Source organism: Montipora foliosa, chromosome 11 (assembly GCF_036669935.1).
Source record: "Montipora foliosa isolate CH-2021 chromosome 11, ASM3666993v2, whole genome shotgun sequence".
NCBI classification, from domain to species: Eukaryota; Metazoa; Cnidaria; class Anthozoa; order Scleractinia; family Acroporidae; genus Montipora; species Montipora foliosa.
The window spans coordinates 51,963,842-51,981,923 of NC_090879.1; the positions used below are offsets into that span (position 1 = coordinate 51,963,842).

At 41.5% G+C, this 18,082-nt stretch overlaps 1 long non-coding RNA gene across 4 annotated transcripts in view; it reads left to right on the forward strand.

Annotated features, from left to right (window-relative positions):
* Positions 1-17,214, forward strand: part of LOC137976066 (uncharacterized) — a 17,984-nt gene extending 770 nt beyond the window's left edge. For 2 of the 4 annotated variants that reach the window (XR_011117688.1, XR_011117687.1), the window contains exons 2-7: positions 806-1,207; positions 2,266-2,667; positions 3,726-4,127; positions 5,185-8,384; positions 9,442-9,843; positions 10,902-12,034. This is a non-coding gene — a long non-coding RNA (uncharacterized lncRNA). Of the gene's footprint in view, positions 1-805; positions 1,208-2,265; positions 2,668-3,725; positions 4,128-5,184; positions 8,385-9,441; positions 9,844-10,901; positions 12,035-12,355; positions 13,437-16,752 lie in introns of those variants that run through there. The other 2 variants (XR_011117690.1, XR_011117689.1) reach the window with 2 other exon arrangements.
* The last annotated feature ends 868 nt before the right edge of the window (positions 17,215-18,082 follow it).

Genomic DNA, 18,082 nt, shown 5'->3' on the forward strand with positions numbered 1-18,082 from the left:
TTTTTTTTTTTCTGAAAAAAGGGTTTTTCTGCTTATATGAAAAATACGTTTTCTCTCCCGTCCCCTTCTTGTGCATGATCTTCGCGGAAATTACATTCTGTTCCTCAATAAACCGGGAACAACCAGTAATGGTCTTAGTTCTCTTTTTTCTTACGTATCAGCTAAGTTGCGGAATGCGCTACCTGATTTTATCCGTACTTGTACAGCGGCTTTTCTTTTTAATGGATATATCTTTAAATATTATGTATTTAGTAGGTATCTGTATATGCTATGTATTTTAGCTGTAAATGTAATGTCTCGAAGATATTAGCTCCTGTAGTTATTCGGAAAAAGCTTATGACTGTATGTATGTTACCTTTAGGAGGGCGCATGCGCACACTTTGTAATCAGCGACTCCAGTGCTTACCATATGTCAGATAAATGACTTTTCTCTTGAATATATAAGCCATCTAATTCTTACGCTATATTGACAAGGGCGGTTTGGAGCTGTGAGTAGGCGTGGGATTTGTCACATATGGTTTAGGGGCCGACATATCTCTCCCTCAATGCCGTACCGGGAGGCAAGGTCGGTAGCAGAAAGCAGCGAAGGGCCAACTGCGTCCAAAAGCGATCGCACGGGCCGAAATCCCGGGATGACTCGTTTGGTACGACGCTCCAGCGCCGGTGTCTGGAGGTACTGCGTTTTTCTCTCTTGTTCAAACATTCCGTCAGCGCATGCGCAAATGTTCTGGCTCTTCGATACCTAGCTTACCAAAAAAAAAAATTAACATGCTGGTTTTTTTTTTGTTTTTGTTTTTTGTACCAGCAATCTGGTCTTGTCTCCGACGTGAGGCGAGAGAAGGTTTCATGCAGACTGGGACGCCTAAAATGCTCTGTTGTAAACATGGCGGTTCACGAGTGAAGTTGTCTCTCTGGCCTTTCTGTGGACGAATTCCAGGACCTACTGACACAGTGTGGGCACGTTTCGAAAGCTAAAACCTTCAATCGATGCGTTATTTTGCTGGTAGGACTGGGTGGCCCGACACTTATGAAAAAAACTATGAAATGAGAATCGGGAGTCTTCCCTTGTCATGGAATGGCAGAATTACCCAGAATTCTTTTTGGGCATGAGCGAGACAACTTAAGAAGCACGAGACTGGCCCTCATCGAATGGCTGAAGCGCGGCCAGAGGAGATGATTTCTAGCCAGATGCTCAGGAGTAGGCCTGGTGTGTGCTTGTAACGTAGATTTTGGATTTCTGAACAAGTTCTTATCATAGAATATTCGCGACAAAGTTGTGCTTTCATTTCGCTGTAATTCTCGTGTCAAAGAATAATATAAATAAGAGAATAACGATATTTATATTTGCAGATTACCTGTCCTCTTACTACGAAAGTCAGGCTCGAAATCTCTATGCAATAAGCGCATTCAAAATTTCCTCGTATTACTTGATAAAAGTATGTGGTTTTTTTTTTTTTTTTTTTTTTTTTTTTCTGAAAAAAGGGTTTTTCTGCTTATATGAAAAATACGTTTTCTCTCCCGTCCCCTTCTTGTGCATGATCTTCGCGGAAATTACATTCTGTTCCTCAATAAACCGGGAACAACCAGTAATGGTCTTAGTTCTCTTTTTTCTTACGTATCAGCTAAGTTGCGGAATGCGCTACCTGATTTTATCCGTACTTGTACAGCGGCTTTTCTTTTTAATGGATATATCTTTAAATATTATGTATTTAGTAGGTATCTGTATATGCTATGTATTTTAGCTGTAAATGTAATGTCTCGAAGATATTAGCTCCTGTAGTTATTCGGAAAAAGCTTATGACTGTATGTATGTTACCTTTAGGAGGGCGCATGCGCACACTTTGTAATCAGCGACTCCAGTGCTTACCATATGTCAGATAAATGACTTTTCTCTTGAATATATAAGCCATCTAATTCTTACGCTATATTGACAAGGGCGGTTTGGAGCTGTGAGTAGGCGTGGGATTTGTCACATATGGTTTAGGGGCCGACATATCTCTCCCTCAATGCCGTACCGGGAGGCAAGGTCGGTAGCAGAAAGCAGCGAAGGGCCAACTGCGTCCAAAAGCGATCGCACGGGCCGAAATCCCGGGATGACTCGTTTGGTACGACGCTCCAGCGCCGGTGTCTGGAGGTACTGCGTTTTTCTCTCTTGTTCAAACATTCCGTCAGCGCATGCGCAAATGTTCTGGCTCTTCGATACCTAGCTTACCAAAAAAAAAAATTAACATGCTGGTTTTTTTTTGTTTTTGTTTTTTGTACCAGCAATCTGGTCTTGTCTCCGACGTGAGGCGAGAGAAGGTTTCATGCAGACTGGGACGCCTAAAATGCTCTGTTGTAAACATGGCGGTTCACGAGTGAAGTTGTCTCTCTGGCCTTTCTGTGGACGAATTCCAGGACCTACTGACACAGTGTGGGCAAGTTTCGAAAGCTAAAACCTTCAATCGATGCGTTATTTTGCTGGTAGGACTGGGTGGCCCGACACTTATGAAAAAAACTATGAAATGAGAATCGGGAGTCTTCCCTTGTCATGGAATGGCAGAATTACCCAGAATTCTTTTTGGGCATGAGCGAGACAACTTAAGAAGCACGAGACTGGCCCTCATCGAATGGCTGAAGCGCGGCCAGAGGAGATGATTTCTAGCCAGATGCTCAGGAGTAGGCCTGGTGTGTGCTTGTAACGTAGATTTTGGATTTCTGAACAAGTTCTTATCATAGAATATTCGCGACAAAGTTGTGCTTTCATTTCGCTGTAATTCTCGTGTCAAAGAATAATATAAATAAGAGAATAACGATATTTATATTTGCAGATTACCTGTCCTCTTACTACGAAAGTCAGGCTCGAAATCTCTATGCAATAAGCGCATTCAAAATTTCCTCGTATTACTTGATAAAAGTATGTGGTTTTTTTTTTTTTTTTTTTTTTTTTTTCTGAAAAAAGGGTTTTTCTGCTTATATGAAAAATACGTTTTCTCTCCCGTCCCCTTCTTGTGCATGATCTTCGCGGAAATTACATTCTGTTCCTCAATAAACCGGGAACAACCAGTAATGGTCTTAGTTCTCTTTTTTCTTACGTATCAGCTAAGTTGCGGAATGCGCTACCTGATTTTATCCGTACTTGTACAGCGGCTTTTCTTTTTAATGGATATATCTTTAAATATTATGTATTTAGTAGGTATCTGTATATGCTATGTATTTTAGCTGTAAATGTAATGTCTCGAAGATATTAGCTCCTGTAGTTATTCGGAAAAAGCTTATGACTGTATGTATGTTACCTTTAGGAGGGCGCATGCGCACACTTTGTAATCAGCGACTCCAGTGCTTACCATATGTCAGATAAATGACTTTTCTCTTGAATATATAAGCCATCTAATTCTTACGCTATATTGACAAGGGCGGTTTGGAGCTGTGAGTAGGCGTGGGATTTGTCACATATGGTTTAGGGGCCGACATATCTCTCCCTCAATGCCGTACCGGGAGGCAAGGTCGGTAGCAGAAAGCAGCGAAGGGCCAACTGCGTCCAAAAGCGATCGCACGGGCCGAAATCCCGGGATGACTCGTTTGGTACGACGCTCCAGCGCCGGTGTCTGGAGGTACTGCGTTTTTCTCTCTTGTTCAAACATTCCGTCAGCGCATGCGCAAATGTTCTGGCTCTTCGATACCTAGCTTACCAAAAAAAAAAATTAACATGCTGGTTTTTTTTTTGTTTTTGTTTTTTGTACCAGCAATCTGGTCTTGTCTCCGACGTGAGGCGAGAGAAGGTTTCATGCAGACTGGGACGCCTAAAATGCTCTGTTGTAAACATGGCGGTTCACGAGTGAAGTTGTCTCTCTGGCCTTTCTGTGGACGAATTCCAGGACCTACTGACACAGTGTGGGCAAGTTTCGAAAGCTAAAACCTTCAATCGATGCGTTATTTTGCTGGTAGGACTGGGTGGCCCGACACTTATGAAAAAAACTATGAAATGAGAATCGGGAGTCTTCCCTTGTCATGGAATGGCAGAATTACCCAGAATTCTTTTTGGGCATGAGCGAGACAACTTAAGAAGCACGAGACTGGCCCTCATCGAATGGCTGAAGCGCGGCCAGAGGAGATGATTTCTAGCCAGATGCTCAGGAGTAGGCCTGGTGTGTGCTTGTAACGTAGATTTTGGATTTCTGAACAAGTTCTTATCATAGAATATTCGCGACAAAGTTGTGCTTTCATTTCGCTGTAATTCTCGTGTCAAAGAATAATATAAATAAGAGAATAACGATATTTATATTTGCAGATTACCTGTCCTCTTACTACGAAAGTCAGGCTCGAAATCTCTATGCAATAAGCGCATTCAAAATTTCCTCGTATTACTTGATAAAAGTATGTGGTTTTTTTTTTTTTTTTTTTTTTTTTTTCTGAAAAAAGGGTTTTTCTGCTTATATGAAAAATACGTTTTCTCTCCCGTCCCCTTCTTGTGCATGATCTTCGCGGAAATTACATTCTGTTCCTCAATAAACCGGGAACAACCAGTAATGGTCTTAGTTCTCTTTTTTCTTACGTATCAGCTAAGTTGCGGAATGCGCTACCTGATTTTATCCGTACTTGTACAGCGGCTTTTCTTTTTAATGGATATATCTTTAAATATTATGTATTTAGTAGGTATCTGTATATGCTATGTATTTTAGCTGTAAATGTAATGTCTCGAAGATATTAGCTCCTGTAGTTATTCGGAAAAAGCTTATGACTGTATGTATGTTACCTTTAGGAGGGCGCATGCGCACACTTTGTAATCAGCGACTCCAGTGCTTACCATATGTCAGATAAATGACTTTTCTCTTGAATATATAAGCCATCTAATTCTTACGCTATATTGACAAGGGCGGTTTGGAGCTGTGAGTAGGCGTGGGATTTGTCACATATGGTTTAGGGGCCGACATATCTCTCCCTCAATGCCGTACCGGGAGGCAAGGTCGGTAGCAGAAAGCAGCGAAGGGCCAACTGCGTCCAAAAGCGATCGCACGGGCCGAAATCCCGGGATGACTCGTTTGGTACGACGCTCCAGCGCCGGTGTCTGGAGGTACTGCGTTTTTCTCTCTTGTTCAAACATTCCGTCAGCGCATGCGCAAATGTTCTGGCTCTTCGATACCTAGCTTACCAAAAAAAAAAATTAACATGCTGGTTTTTTTTTTGTTTTGTTTTTTGTACCAGCAATCTGGTCTTGTCTCCGACGTGAGGCGAGAGAAGGTTTCATGCAGACTGGGACGCCTAAAATGCTCTGTTGTAAACATGGCGGTTCACGAGTGAAGTTGTCTCTCTGGCCTTTCTGTGGACGAATTCCAGGACCTACTGACACAGTGTGGGCAAGTTTCGAAAGCTAAAACCTTCAATCGATGCGTTATTTTGCTGGTAGGACTGGGTGGCCCGACACTTATGAAAAAAACTATGAAATGAGAATCGGGAGTCTTCCCTTGTCATGGAATGGCAGAATTACCCAGAATTCTTTTTGGGCATGAGCGAGACAACTTAAGAAGCACGAGACTGGCCCTCATCGAATGGCTGAAGCGCGGCCAGAGGAGATGATTTCTAGCCAGATGCTCAGGAGTAGGCCTGGTGTGTGCTTGTAACGTAGATTTTGGATTTCTGAACAAGTTCTTATCATAGAATATTCGCGACAAAGTTGTGCTTTCATTTCGCTGTAATTCTCGTGTCAAAGAATAATATAAATAAGAGAATAACGATATTTATATTTGCAGATTACCTGTCCTCTTACTACGAAAGTCAGGCTCGAAATCTCTATGCAATAAGCGCATTCAAAATTTCCTCGTATTACTTGATAAAAGTATGTGGTTTTTTTTTTTTTTTTTTTTTTTTTTCTGAAAAAAGGGTTTTTCTGCTTATATGAAAAATACGTTTTCTCTCCCGTCCCCTTCTTGTGCATGATCTTCGCGGAAATTACATTCTGTTCCTCAATAAACCGGGAACAACCAGTAATGGTCTTAGTTCTCTTTTTTCTTACGTATCAGCTAAGTTGCGGAATGCGCTACCTGATTTTATCCGTACTTGTACAGCGGCTTTTCTTTTTAATGGATATATCTTTAAATATTATGTATTTAGTAGGTATCTGTATATGCTATGTATTTTAGCTGTAAATGTAATGTCTCGAAGATATTAGCTCCTGTAGTTATTCGGAAAAAGCTTATGACTGTATGTATGTTACCTTTAGGAGGGCGCATGCGCACACTTTGTAATCAGCGACTCCAGTGCTTACCATATGTCAGATAAATGACTTTTCTCTTGAATATATAAGCCATCTAATTCTTACGCTATATTGACAAGGGCGGTTTGGAGCTGTGAGTAGGCGTGGGATTTGTCACATATGGTTTAGGGGCCGACATATCTCTCCCTCAATGCCGTACCGGGAGGCAAGGTCGGTAGCAGAAAGCAGCGAAGGGCCAACTGCGTCCAAAAGCGATCGCACGGGCCGAAATCCCGGGATGACTCGTTTGGTACGACGCTCCAGCGCCGGTGTCTGGAGGTACTGCGTTTTTCTCTCTTGTTCAAACATTCCGTCAGCGCAGAGAAGGTTTCATGCAGACTGGGACGCCTAAAATGCTCTGTTGTAAACATGGCGGTTCACGAGTGAAGTTGTCTCTCTGGCCTTTCTGTGGACGAATTCCAGGACCTACTGACACAGTGTGGGCAAGTTTCGAAAGCTAAAACCTTCAATCGATGCGTTATTTTGCTGGTAGGACTGGGTGGCCCGACACTTATGAAAAAAACTATGAAATGAGAATCGGGAGTCTTCCCTTGTCATGGAATGGCAGAATTACCCAGAATTCTTTTTGGGCATGAGCGAGACAACTTAAGAAGCACGAGACTGGCCCTCATCGAATGGCTGAAGCGCGGCCAGAGGAGATGATTTCTAGCCAGATGCTCAGGAGTAGGCCTGGTGTGTGCTTGTAACGTAGATTTTGGATTTCTGAACAAGTTCTTATCATAGAATATTCGCGACAAAGTTGTGCTTTCATTTCGCTGTAATTCTCGTGTCAAAGAATAATATAAATAAGAGAATAACGATATTTATATTTGCAGATTACCTGTCCTCTTACTACGAAAGTCAGGCTCGAAATCTCTATGCAATAAGCGCATTCAAAATTTCCTCGTATTACTTGATAAAAGTATGTGGTTTTTTTTTTTTTTTTTTTTTTTTTTTATTAAAAAAGGGTTTTTCTGCTTATATGAAAAATACGTTTTCTCTCCCGTCCCCTTCTTGTGCATGATCTTCGCGGAAATTACATTCTGTTCCTCAATAAACCGGGAACAACCAGTAATGGTCTTAGTTCTCTTTTTTCTTACGTATCAGCTAAGTTGCGGAATGCGCTACCTGATTTTATCCGTACTTGTACAGCGGCTTTTCTTTTTAATGGATATATCTTTAAATATTATGTATTTAGTAGGTATCTGTATATGCTATGTATTTTAGCTGTAAATGTAATGTCTCGAAGATATTAGCTCCTGTAGTTATTCGGAAAAAGCTTATGACTGTATGTATGTTACCTTTAGGAGGGCGCATGCGCACACTTTGTAATCAGCGACTCCAGTGCTTACCATATGTCAGATAAATGACTTTTCTCTTGAATATATAAGCCATCTAATTCTTACGCTATATTGACAAGGGCGGTTTGGAGCTGTGAGTAGGCGTGGGATTTGTCACATATGGTTTAGGGGCCGACATATCTCTCCCTCAATGCCGTACCGGGAGGCAAGGTCGGTAGCAGAAAGCAGCGAAGGGCCAACTGCGTCCAAAAGCGATCGCACGGGCCGAAATCCCGGGATGACTCGTTTGGTACGACGCTCCAGCGCCGGTGTCTGGAGGTACTGCGTTTTTCTCTCTTGTTCAAACATTCCGTCAGCGCATGCGCAAATGTTCTGGCTCTTCGATACCTAGCTTACCAAAAAAAAAATTAACATGCTGGTTTTTTTTTTGTTTTTGTTTTTTGTACCAGCAATCTGGTCTTGTCTCCGAAGTGAGGCGAGAGAAGGTTTCATGCAGACTGGGACGCCTAAAATGCTCTGTTGTAAACATGGCGGTTCACGAGTGAAGTTGTCTCTCTGGCCTTTCTGTGGACGAATTCCAGGACCTACTGACACAGTGTGGGCAAGTTTCGAAAGCTAAAACCTTCAATCGATGCGTTATTTTGCTGGTAGGACTGGGTGGCCCGACACTTATGAAAAAAACTATGAAATGAGAATCGGGAGTCTTCCCTTGTCATGGAATGGCAGAATTACCCAGAATTCTTTTTGGGCATGAGCGAGACAACTTAAGAAGCACGAGACTGGCCCTCATCGAATGGCTGAAGCGCGGCCAGAGGAGATGATTTCTAGCCAGATGCTCAGGAGTAGGCCTGGTGTGTGCTTGTAACGTAGATTTTGGATTTCTGAACAAGTTCTTATCATAGAATATTCGCGACAAAGTTGTGCTTTCATTTCGCTGTAATTCTCGTGTCAAAGAATAATATAAATAAGAGAATAACGATATTTATATTTGCAGATTACCTGTCCTCTTACTACGAAAGTCAGGCTCGAAATCTCTATGCAATAAGCGCATTCAAAATTTCCTCGTATTACTTGATAAAAGTATGTGGTTTTTTTTTTTTTTTTTTTTTTTTTTTCTGAAAAAAGGGTTTTTCTGCTTATATGAAAAATACGTTTTCTCTCCCGTCCCCTTCTTGTGCATGATCTTCGCGGAAATTACATTCTGTTCCTCAATAAACCGAGAACAACCAGTAATGGTCTTAGTTCTCTTTTTTCTTACGTATCAGCTAAGTTGCGGAATGCGCTACCTGATTTTATCCGTACTTGTACAGCGGCTTTTCTTTTTAATGGATATATCTTTAAATATTATGTATTTAGTAGGTATCTGTATATGCTATGTATTTTAGCTGTAAATGTAATGTCTCGAAGATATTAGCTCCTGTAGTTATTCGGAAAAAGCTTATGACTGTATGTATGTTACCTTTAGGAGGGCGCATGCGCACACTTTGTAATCAGCGACTCCAGTGCTTACCATATGTCAGATAAATGACTTTTCTCTTGAATATATAAGCCATCTAATTCTTACGCTATATTGACAAGGGCGGTTTGGAGCTGTGAGTAGGCGTGGGATTTGTCACATATTTTTTAGGGGCCGACATATCTCTCCCTCAATGCCGTACCGGGAGGCAAGGTCGGTAGCAGAAAGCAGCGAAGGGCCAACTGCGTCCAAAAGCGATCGCACGGGCCGAAATCCCGGGATGACTCGTTTGGTACGACGCTCCAGCGCCGGTGTCTGGAGGTACTGCGTTTTTCTCTCTTGTTCAAACATTCCGTCAGCGCATGCGCAAATGTTCTGGCTCTTCGATACCTAGCTTACCAAAAAAAAAAATTAACATGCTGGTTTTTTTTTGTTTTTGTTTTTTGTACCAGCAATCTGGTCTTGTCTCCGACGTGAGGCGAGAGAAGGTTTCATGCAGACTGGGACGCCTAAAATGCTCTGTTGTAAACATGGCGGTTCACGAGTGAAGTTGTCTCTCTGGCCTTTCTGTGGACGAATTCCAGGACCTACTGACACAGTGTGGGCAAGTTTCGAAAGCTAAAACCTTCAATCGATGCGTTATTTTGCTGGTAGGACTGGGTGGCCCGACACTTATGAAAAAAACTATGAAATGAGAATCGGGAGTCTTCCCTTGTCATGGAATGGCAGAATTACCCAGAATTCTTTTTGGGCATGAGCGAGACAACTTAAGAAGCACGAGACTGGCCCTCATCGAATGGCTGAAGCGCGGCCAGAGGAGATGATTTCTAGCCAGATGCTCAGGAGTAGGCCTGGTGTGTGCTTGTAACGTAGATTTTGGATTTCTGAACAAGTTCTTATCATAGAATATTCGCGACAAAGTTGTGCTTTCATTTCGCTGTAATTCTCGTGTCAAAGAATAATATAAATAAGAGAATAACGATATTTATATTTGCAGATTACCTGTCCTCTTACTACGAAAGTCAGGCTCGAAATCTCTATGCAATAAGCGCATTCAAAATTTCCTCGTATTACTTGATAAAAGTATGTGGTTTTTTTTTTTTTTTTTTTTTTTTTTTCTGAAAAAAGGGTTTTTCTGCTTATATGAAAAATACGTTTTCTCTCCCGTCCCCTTCTTGTGCATGATCTTCGCGGAAATTACATTCTGTTCCTCATAAAAACGGGGACCACCAGTAATGGTCTTAGTTCTCTTTTTTCTTACGTATCAGCTAAGTTGCGGAATGCGCTACCTGATTTTATCCGTACTTGTACAGCGGCTTTTCTTTTTAATGGATATATCTTTAAATATTATGTATTTAGTAGGTATCTGTATATGCTATGTATTTTAGCTGTAAATGTAATGTCTCGAAGATATTAGCTCCTGTAGTTATTCGGAAAAAGCTTATGACTGTATGTATGTTACCTTTAGGAGGGCGCATGCGCACACTTTGTAATCAGCGACTCTAGTGCTTACCATATGTCAGATAAATGACTTTTCTCTTGAATATATAAGCCATCTAATTCTTACGCTATATTGACAAGGGCGGTTTGGAGCTGTGAGTAGGCGTGGGATTTGTCACATATGGTTTAGGGGCCGACATATCTCTCCCTCAATGCCGTACCGGGAGGCAAGGTCGGTAGCAGAAAGCAGCGAAGGGCCAACTGCGTCCAAAAGCGATCGCACGGGCCGAAATCCCGGGATGACTCGTTTGGTACGACGCTCCAGCGCCGGTGTCTGGAGGTACTGCGTTTTTCTCTCTTGTTCAAACATTCCGTCAGCGCATGCGCAAATGTTCTGGCTCTTCCATACCTAGCTTACCAAAAAAAAAAATTAACATGCTGGTTTTTTTTTTGTTTTTGTTTTTTGTACCAGCAATCTGGTCTTGTCTCCGACGTGAGGCGAGAGAAGGTTTCATGCAGACTGGGACGCCTAAAATGCTCTGTTGTAAACATGGCGGTTCACGAGTGAAGTTGTCTCTCTGGCCTTTCTGTGGACGAATTCCAGGACCTACTGACACAGTGTGGGCAAGTTTCGAAAGCTAAAACCTTCAATCGATGCGTTATTTTGCTGGTAGGACTGGGTGGCCCGACACTTATGAAAAAAACTATGAAATGAGAATCGGGAGTCTTCCCTTGTCATGGAATGGCAGAATTACCCAGAATTCTTTTTGGGCATGAGCGAGACAACTTAAGAAGCACGAGACTGGCCCTCATCGAATGGCTGAAGCGCGGCCAGAGGAGATGATTTCTAGCCAGATGCTCAGGAGTAGGCCTGGTGTGTGCTTGTAACGTAGATTTTGGATTTCTGAACAAGTTCTTATCATAGAATATTCGCGACAAAGTTGTGCTTTCATTTCGCTGTAATTCTCGTGTCAAAGAATAATATAAATAAGAGAATAACGATATTTATATTTGCAGATTACCTGTCCTCTTACTACGAAAGTCAGGCTCGAAATCTCTATGCAATAAGCGCATTCAAAATTTCCTCGTAATACTTGATAAAAGTATGTGGTTTTTTTTTTTTTTTTTTTTTTCTGAAAAAAGGGTTTTTCTGCTTATATGAAAAATACGTTTTCTCTCCCGTCCCCTTCTTGTGCATGATGTTCGCGGAAATTACATTCTGTTCCTCAATAAACCGGGAACAACCAGTAATGGTCTTAGTTCTCTTTTTTCTTACGTATCAGCTAAGTTGCGGAATGCGCTACCTGATTTTATCCGTACTTGTACAGCGGCTTTTCTTTTTAATGGATATATCTTTAAATATTATGTATTTAGTAGGTATCTGTATATGCTATGTATTTTAGCTGTAAATGTAATGTCTCGAAGATATTAGCTCCTGTAGTTATTCGGAAAAAGCTTATGACTGTATGTATGTTACCTTTAGGAGGGCGCATGCGCACACTTTGTAATCAGCGACTCCAGTGCTTACCATATGTCAGATAAATGACTTTTCTCTTGAATATATAAGCCATCTAATTCTTACGCTATATTGACAAGGGCGGTTTGGAGCTGTGAGTAGGCTTGGGATTTGTCACATATGTTTTAGGGGCCGACATATCTCTCCCTCAATGCCGTACCGGGAGGCAAGGTCGGTAGCAGAAAGCAGCGAAGGGCCAACTGCGTCCAAAAGCGATCGCACGGGCCGAAATCCCGGGATGACTCGTTTGGTACGACGCTCCAGCGCCGGTGTCTGGAGGTAGTGCGTTTTTCTCTCTTGTTCAAACATTCCGTCAGCGCATGCGCAAATGTTCTGGCTCTTCGATACCTAGCTTACCAAAAAAAAAATTAACAGGCTGGTTTTTTTTTTGTTTTTGTTTTTTGTACCAGCAATCTGGTCTTGTCTCCGACGTGAGGCGAGAGAAGGTTTCATGCAGACTGGGACGCCTAAAATGCTCTGTTGTAAACATGGCGGTTCACGAGTGAAGTTGTCTCTCTTGCCTTTCTGTAGACGAATTCCAGGACCTACTGACACAGTGTGGGCAAGTTTCGAAAGCTAAAACCTTCAATCGATGCGTTATTTTGCTGGTAGGACTGGGTGGCCCGACACTTATGAAAAAAACTATGAAATGAGAATCGGGAGTCTTCCCTTGTCATGGAATGGCAGAATTACCCAGAATTCTTTTTGGGCATGAGCGAGACAACTTAAGAAGCACGAGACTGGCCCTCATCGAATGGCTGAAGCGCGGCCAGAGGAAATGATTTCTAGCCAGATGCTCAGGAGTAGGCCTGGTGTGTGCTTGTAACGTAGATTTTGGATTTCTGAACAAGTTCTTATCATAGAATATTCGCGACAAAGTTGTGCTTTCATTTCGCTGTAATTCTCGTGTCAAAGAATAATATAAATAAGAGAATAACGATATTTATATTTGCAGATTACCTGTCCTCTTACTACGAAAGTCAGGCTCGAAATCTCTATGCAATAAGCGCATTCAAAATTTCCTCGTATTACTTGATAAAAGTATGTGGTTTGTTTGTTTTTTTTTTTTTGAAAAAAGGGTTTTTCTGCTTATATGAAAACTACGTTTTCTCTCCCTTCCCCTTCTTGTGCATGATCTTCGCGGAAATTACATTCTGTTCCTCAATAAACCGGGAACAACCAGTAATGGTCTTAGTTCTCTTTTTTCTTACGTATCAGCTAAGTTGCGGAATGCGCTACCTGATTTTATCCGTACTTGTACAGCGGCTTTTCTTTTTAATGGATATATCTTTAAATATTATGTATTTAGTAGGTATCTGTATATGCTATGTATTTTAGCTGTAAATGTAATGTCTCGAAGATATTAGCTCCTGTAGTTATTCGGAAAAAGCTTATGACTGTATGTATGTTACCTTTAGGAGGGCGCATGCGCACACTTTGTAATCAGCGACTCCAGTGCTTACCATATGTCAGATAAATGACTTTTCTCTTGAATATATAAACCATCTAATTCTTACGCTATATTGACAAGGGCGGTTTGGAGCTGTGAGTAGGCGTGGGATTTGTCACATATGGTTTAGGGGCCGACATATCTCTCCCTCAATGCCGTACCGGGAGGCAAGGTCGGTAGCAGAAAGCAGCAAAGGGCCAACTGCGTCCAAAAGCGATCGCGCGGGCCGAAATCCCGGGATGACTGGTTTGGTACGACGCTCCAGCGCCGGTGTCTGGAGGTACTGCGTTTTTCTCTCTTGTTCAAACATTCCGTCAGCGCATGCGCAAATGTTCTGGCTCTTCGATACCTAGCTTACCAAAAAAAAAAAAAATTAACATGCTGGTTTTTTTTTTGGTTTTTTTTTTTGTACCAGCGATCTGGTCTTGTCTCCGACGTGAGGCGAGAGAAGGTTTCATGCAGACTGGGACGCCTAAAATGCTCTGTTGTAAACATGGCGGTTCACGAGTGAAGTTGTCTCTCTGGCCTTTCTGTGGACGAATTTCAGGACCTACGGACACAGTCTGGGCAAGTTTTGAAAGCTAAAACCTTCAATCGATGCGTTATTTTGCTGGTAGGACTGGGTGGCCCAACACTTATGAAAAAAACTATGAAATGAGAATCGGGAGTCTTCCCTTGTCATGGAATGGCAAAATTACCCAGAATTCCTTTTGGGCATGAGCGAGACAACTTAAGAAGCACGAGACTGGCCCTCATCGAATGGCTGAAGCGCGGCCAGAGGAAATGATTTCTAGCCAGATGCTCAGGAGTAGGCCTGGTGTGTGCTTGTAACGTAGATTTTGGATTTCTGAACAAGTTCTTATCATAGAATATTCGCGACAAAGTTGTGCTTTCATTTGGCTGTAATTCTCGTGTCAAAGAATAATATAAATAAGAGAATAACGATATTTATATTTGCAGATTACCTGTCCTCTTACTACGAAAGTCAGGCTCGAAATCTCTATGCAATAAGCGCATTCAAAATTTCCTCGTATTACTTGATAAAAGTATGTGGTTTTTTTTTTTTTTTTGAAAAAAGGGTTTTTCTGCTTATATGAAAAATACGTTTTCTCTCCCGTCCCCTTCTTGTGCATGATGTTCGCGGAAATTACATTCTGTTCCTCAATAAACCGGGAACAACCAGTTATGGTCTTATTTTTTTTTTTTCTTACGTATCAGCTAAGTTGCGGAATGCGCTACCTGATTTTATCCGTACTTGTACAGCGGCTTTTCTTTTTAATGGATATATCTTTAAATATTATGTATTTAGTAGGTATCTGTATATGCTATGTATTTTAGCTGTAAATGTAATGTCTCGAAGATATTAGCTCCTGTAGTTATTCGGAAAAAGCTTATGACTGTATGTATGTTACCTTTAGGAGGGCGCATGCGCACACTTTGTAATCAGCGACTCCAGTGCTTACCATATGTCAGATAAATGACTTTTCTCTTGAATATATAAGCCATCTAATTCTTACGCTATATTGACAAGGGCGGTTTGGAGCTGTGAGTAGGCGTGGGATTTGTCACATATGGTTTAGGGGCCGACATATCTCTCCCTCAATGCAGTACCGGTAGGCAAGGTCGGTAGCAGAAAGCAGCGAAGGGCCAACTGCGTCCAAAAGCGATCGCACGGGCCGAAATCCCGGGATGACTCGTTTGGTACGACGCTCCAGCGCCAGTGTCATGAGGTACTGCGTTTTTCTCTCTTGTCCAAACATTTTGTCAGCGCATGCGCAAATGTTCTGGCTCTTCGATACCTAGCTTACCAAAAAAAAAATTAACATGATGGTTTTTTTTTGTTTTTGTTTTTTGTACCAGCAATCTGGTCTTGTCTCCGACGTGAGGCGAGAGATGGTTTCATGCAGACTGGGACGCCTAAAATGCTCTGTTGTAAACATGGCGGTTCACGAGTGAAGTTGTCTCTCTGGCCTTTCTGTGGACGAATTCCAGGACCTACTGACACAGTCTGGGCAAGTTTCGAAAGCTAAAACCTTCAATCGATGCGTTATTTTGCTGGTAGGACTGGGTGGCCCGACACTTATGAAAAAAACTATGAAATGAGAATCGGGAGTCTTCCCTTGTCATGGAATGGCAGAATTACCCAGAATTCTTTTTGGGCATGAGCGAGACAACTTAAGAAGCACGAGACTGGCCCTCATCGAATGCTGAGGCGCGGCCAGAGGAAATGATTTCTAGCCAGATGCTCAGGAGTAGGCCTGGTATGTGCTTGTAACGTAGATTTTGGATTTCTGAACAAGTTCTTATCATAGAATATTCGCGACAAAGTTGTGCTTTCATTTCGCTGTAATTCTCGTGTCAAAGAATAATATAAATAAGAGAATAACGATATTTATATTTGCAGATTATCTGTCCTCTTACTACGAAAGTCAAGCTCTACGTATGTATGTAATAGCGCATTCAAAATTTCCTCGTATTATTTGATAAAAGTTCCTTTTAAGGGTTTTTTCTGCTTATATGAAAAATACGTTTTCTTTCACGTCTCCTTCTTATGCATGATCTTCGTGGAAATTTCATTTTGTTCCTCAATAAACTTTAAACAACCAGTTATGGTCTTAGTTCTTTTTTTTTCTTGCGGAATGCGCTACCTGATTTTATCCGTACGTATTCGTTTACTGGTTTTAAAAGAGAATCCATGGCCTCATTTTGTACAGCGGCTTTTCTTTTTAATGAATATATTTGTAAATATTAGCTTTTTAGGAGGTAACTGTATATGCTAGGTATTTTAGCTGTAATGTCCCGAAGATATTAAGTCCTATATTTATTTGGAATTTCGAGATGGAATAAAGCTTATGCCTGTATATATGTTATCTTTAGCAAGGTGCGTGAGCACACTTTGTAGTTTGCGACTCCAGTACTTACCATATGACAGATAAAATGACTTTTCTCTTGATTATAAAAGCCATCTAATTCTTTCGCTATATTGGCAAGGGCGGTTTGGAGCTGTGAGTAGGCGTGGGATTTGTCACATATGGTTTAGGGGCCGACATATCTCTCCCTTAATGCCGTACCGGGAGGCAAGGTCGGTAGCAGAAAGCAGCGAAGGGCCAACTGCGTCCAAAAGCGATCCCACGGGCCGAAATCCCGGGATGACTCGTTTGGCACGACGCTCCAGCGCCGGTGTCTGGAGGTACTGCGTTTTTAACTCTTGTTCAAACATTCCGTCAGCGCATGCGCAAATGTTCTGGCTCTTCGATACCTAGCTTACCAAAAAAAAAATTTACATCCTGATTTTTTTTTTGTTTTTGTTTTTTGTACCAGCAATCTGGTCTTTTCTCCGACGTGAGGCGAGAGAAGGTTTCATGCAGACTGGGACGCCTAAAATGCTCTGTTGTAAACATGGCGGTTCACGAGTGAAGTTGTCTCTCTGGCCTTTCTGTGGACGAATTCCAGGACCTACTGACACAGTGTGGGCAAGTTTCAAAAGCTAAAACCTTCAATCGATGCGTTATTTTGCTGGTAGGACTGGGTGGCCCGACACTTATGAAAAAAACTATGAAATGAGAATCGGGAGTCTTCCCTTGTCATGGAATGGCAGAATTACCCAGAATTCTTTTTGGGCATGAGCGAGACAACTTAAGAAGCACGAGACTGGCCCTCATCGAATGGCTGAAGCGCGGCCAGAGGAGATGATTTCTAGCCAGATGCTCAGGAGTAGGCCTGGTGTGTGCTTGTAACGTAGATTTTGGATTTCTGAACAAGTTCTTATCATAGAATATTCGCGACAAAGTTGTGCTTTCATTTGGCTGTAATTCTCGTGTCAAAGAATAATGTAAATAAGAGAATAACGATATTTATATTTGCAGATTATCTGTCCTCCTACTACGAAAGTCAAGTTCTACGTTTGTATGTAATAGCGCATTCAAAATTTTCTCGTATTACTTGATAAAAGTTCCTTTTAAGGGTTTTTCTGCTTATATGAAAAATACGTTTTCTCTCACGTCTCCTTCTTATGTATGATCTTCGCGGAAATTACATTTTGTTCCTCAATAAACTTTAAACAACCAGTTATGGTCTTAGTTCTTTTTTTTCTTGCGGAATGCGCTACCTGATTTTATCCGTACCTATTCGTTTACTGGTTTTAAAAGAGAATCCATGGCCACATTTTGTACAGCGGCTTTTCTTTTTAATGTATCTATTTGTAATTATTAGCTTTTTAGGAGGTAACTGGATATGCTACGTATTTTAGCTGTAATGTCTCGAAGATATTTATTTCTATATTTATTTGGAATTTCGAGATGAAATAAAGCTTATGCCTGTATATATGTTATCTTTAGCAGGGTGCGTGAGCACACTTTGTAGTTTGCGACTCCAGTACTTACAATATGACAAATAAAATGGCTTTTCTCTTGATTATATAAGCCATCTAATTCTTTCGCTATGTTGACAAGGGCGGTTCGGAGCTGTGAATAGGCGAGGGATTTGTCACATATGGTTTAGGGGCCGACACACCCTCGTACCCAGCATCTTCGTTCCTTTTGACCAGGGTATACGTGGGTATACAGGGATATATAATGGTATACATGGGTATATAGGGGTATATAAGGGTATACAAGTGTATACGTGGGTTACATGGGTATATAAGGAATACATTTGATAATAAAAATGAACGGTAAAACTACGACGT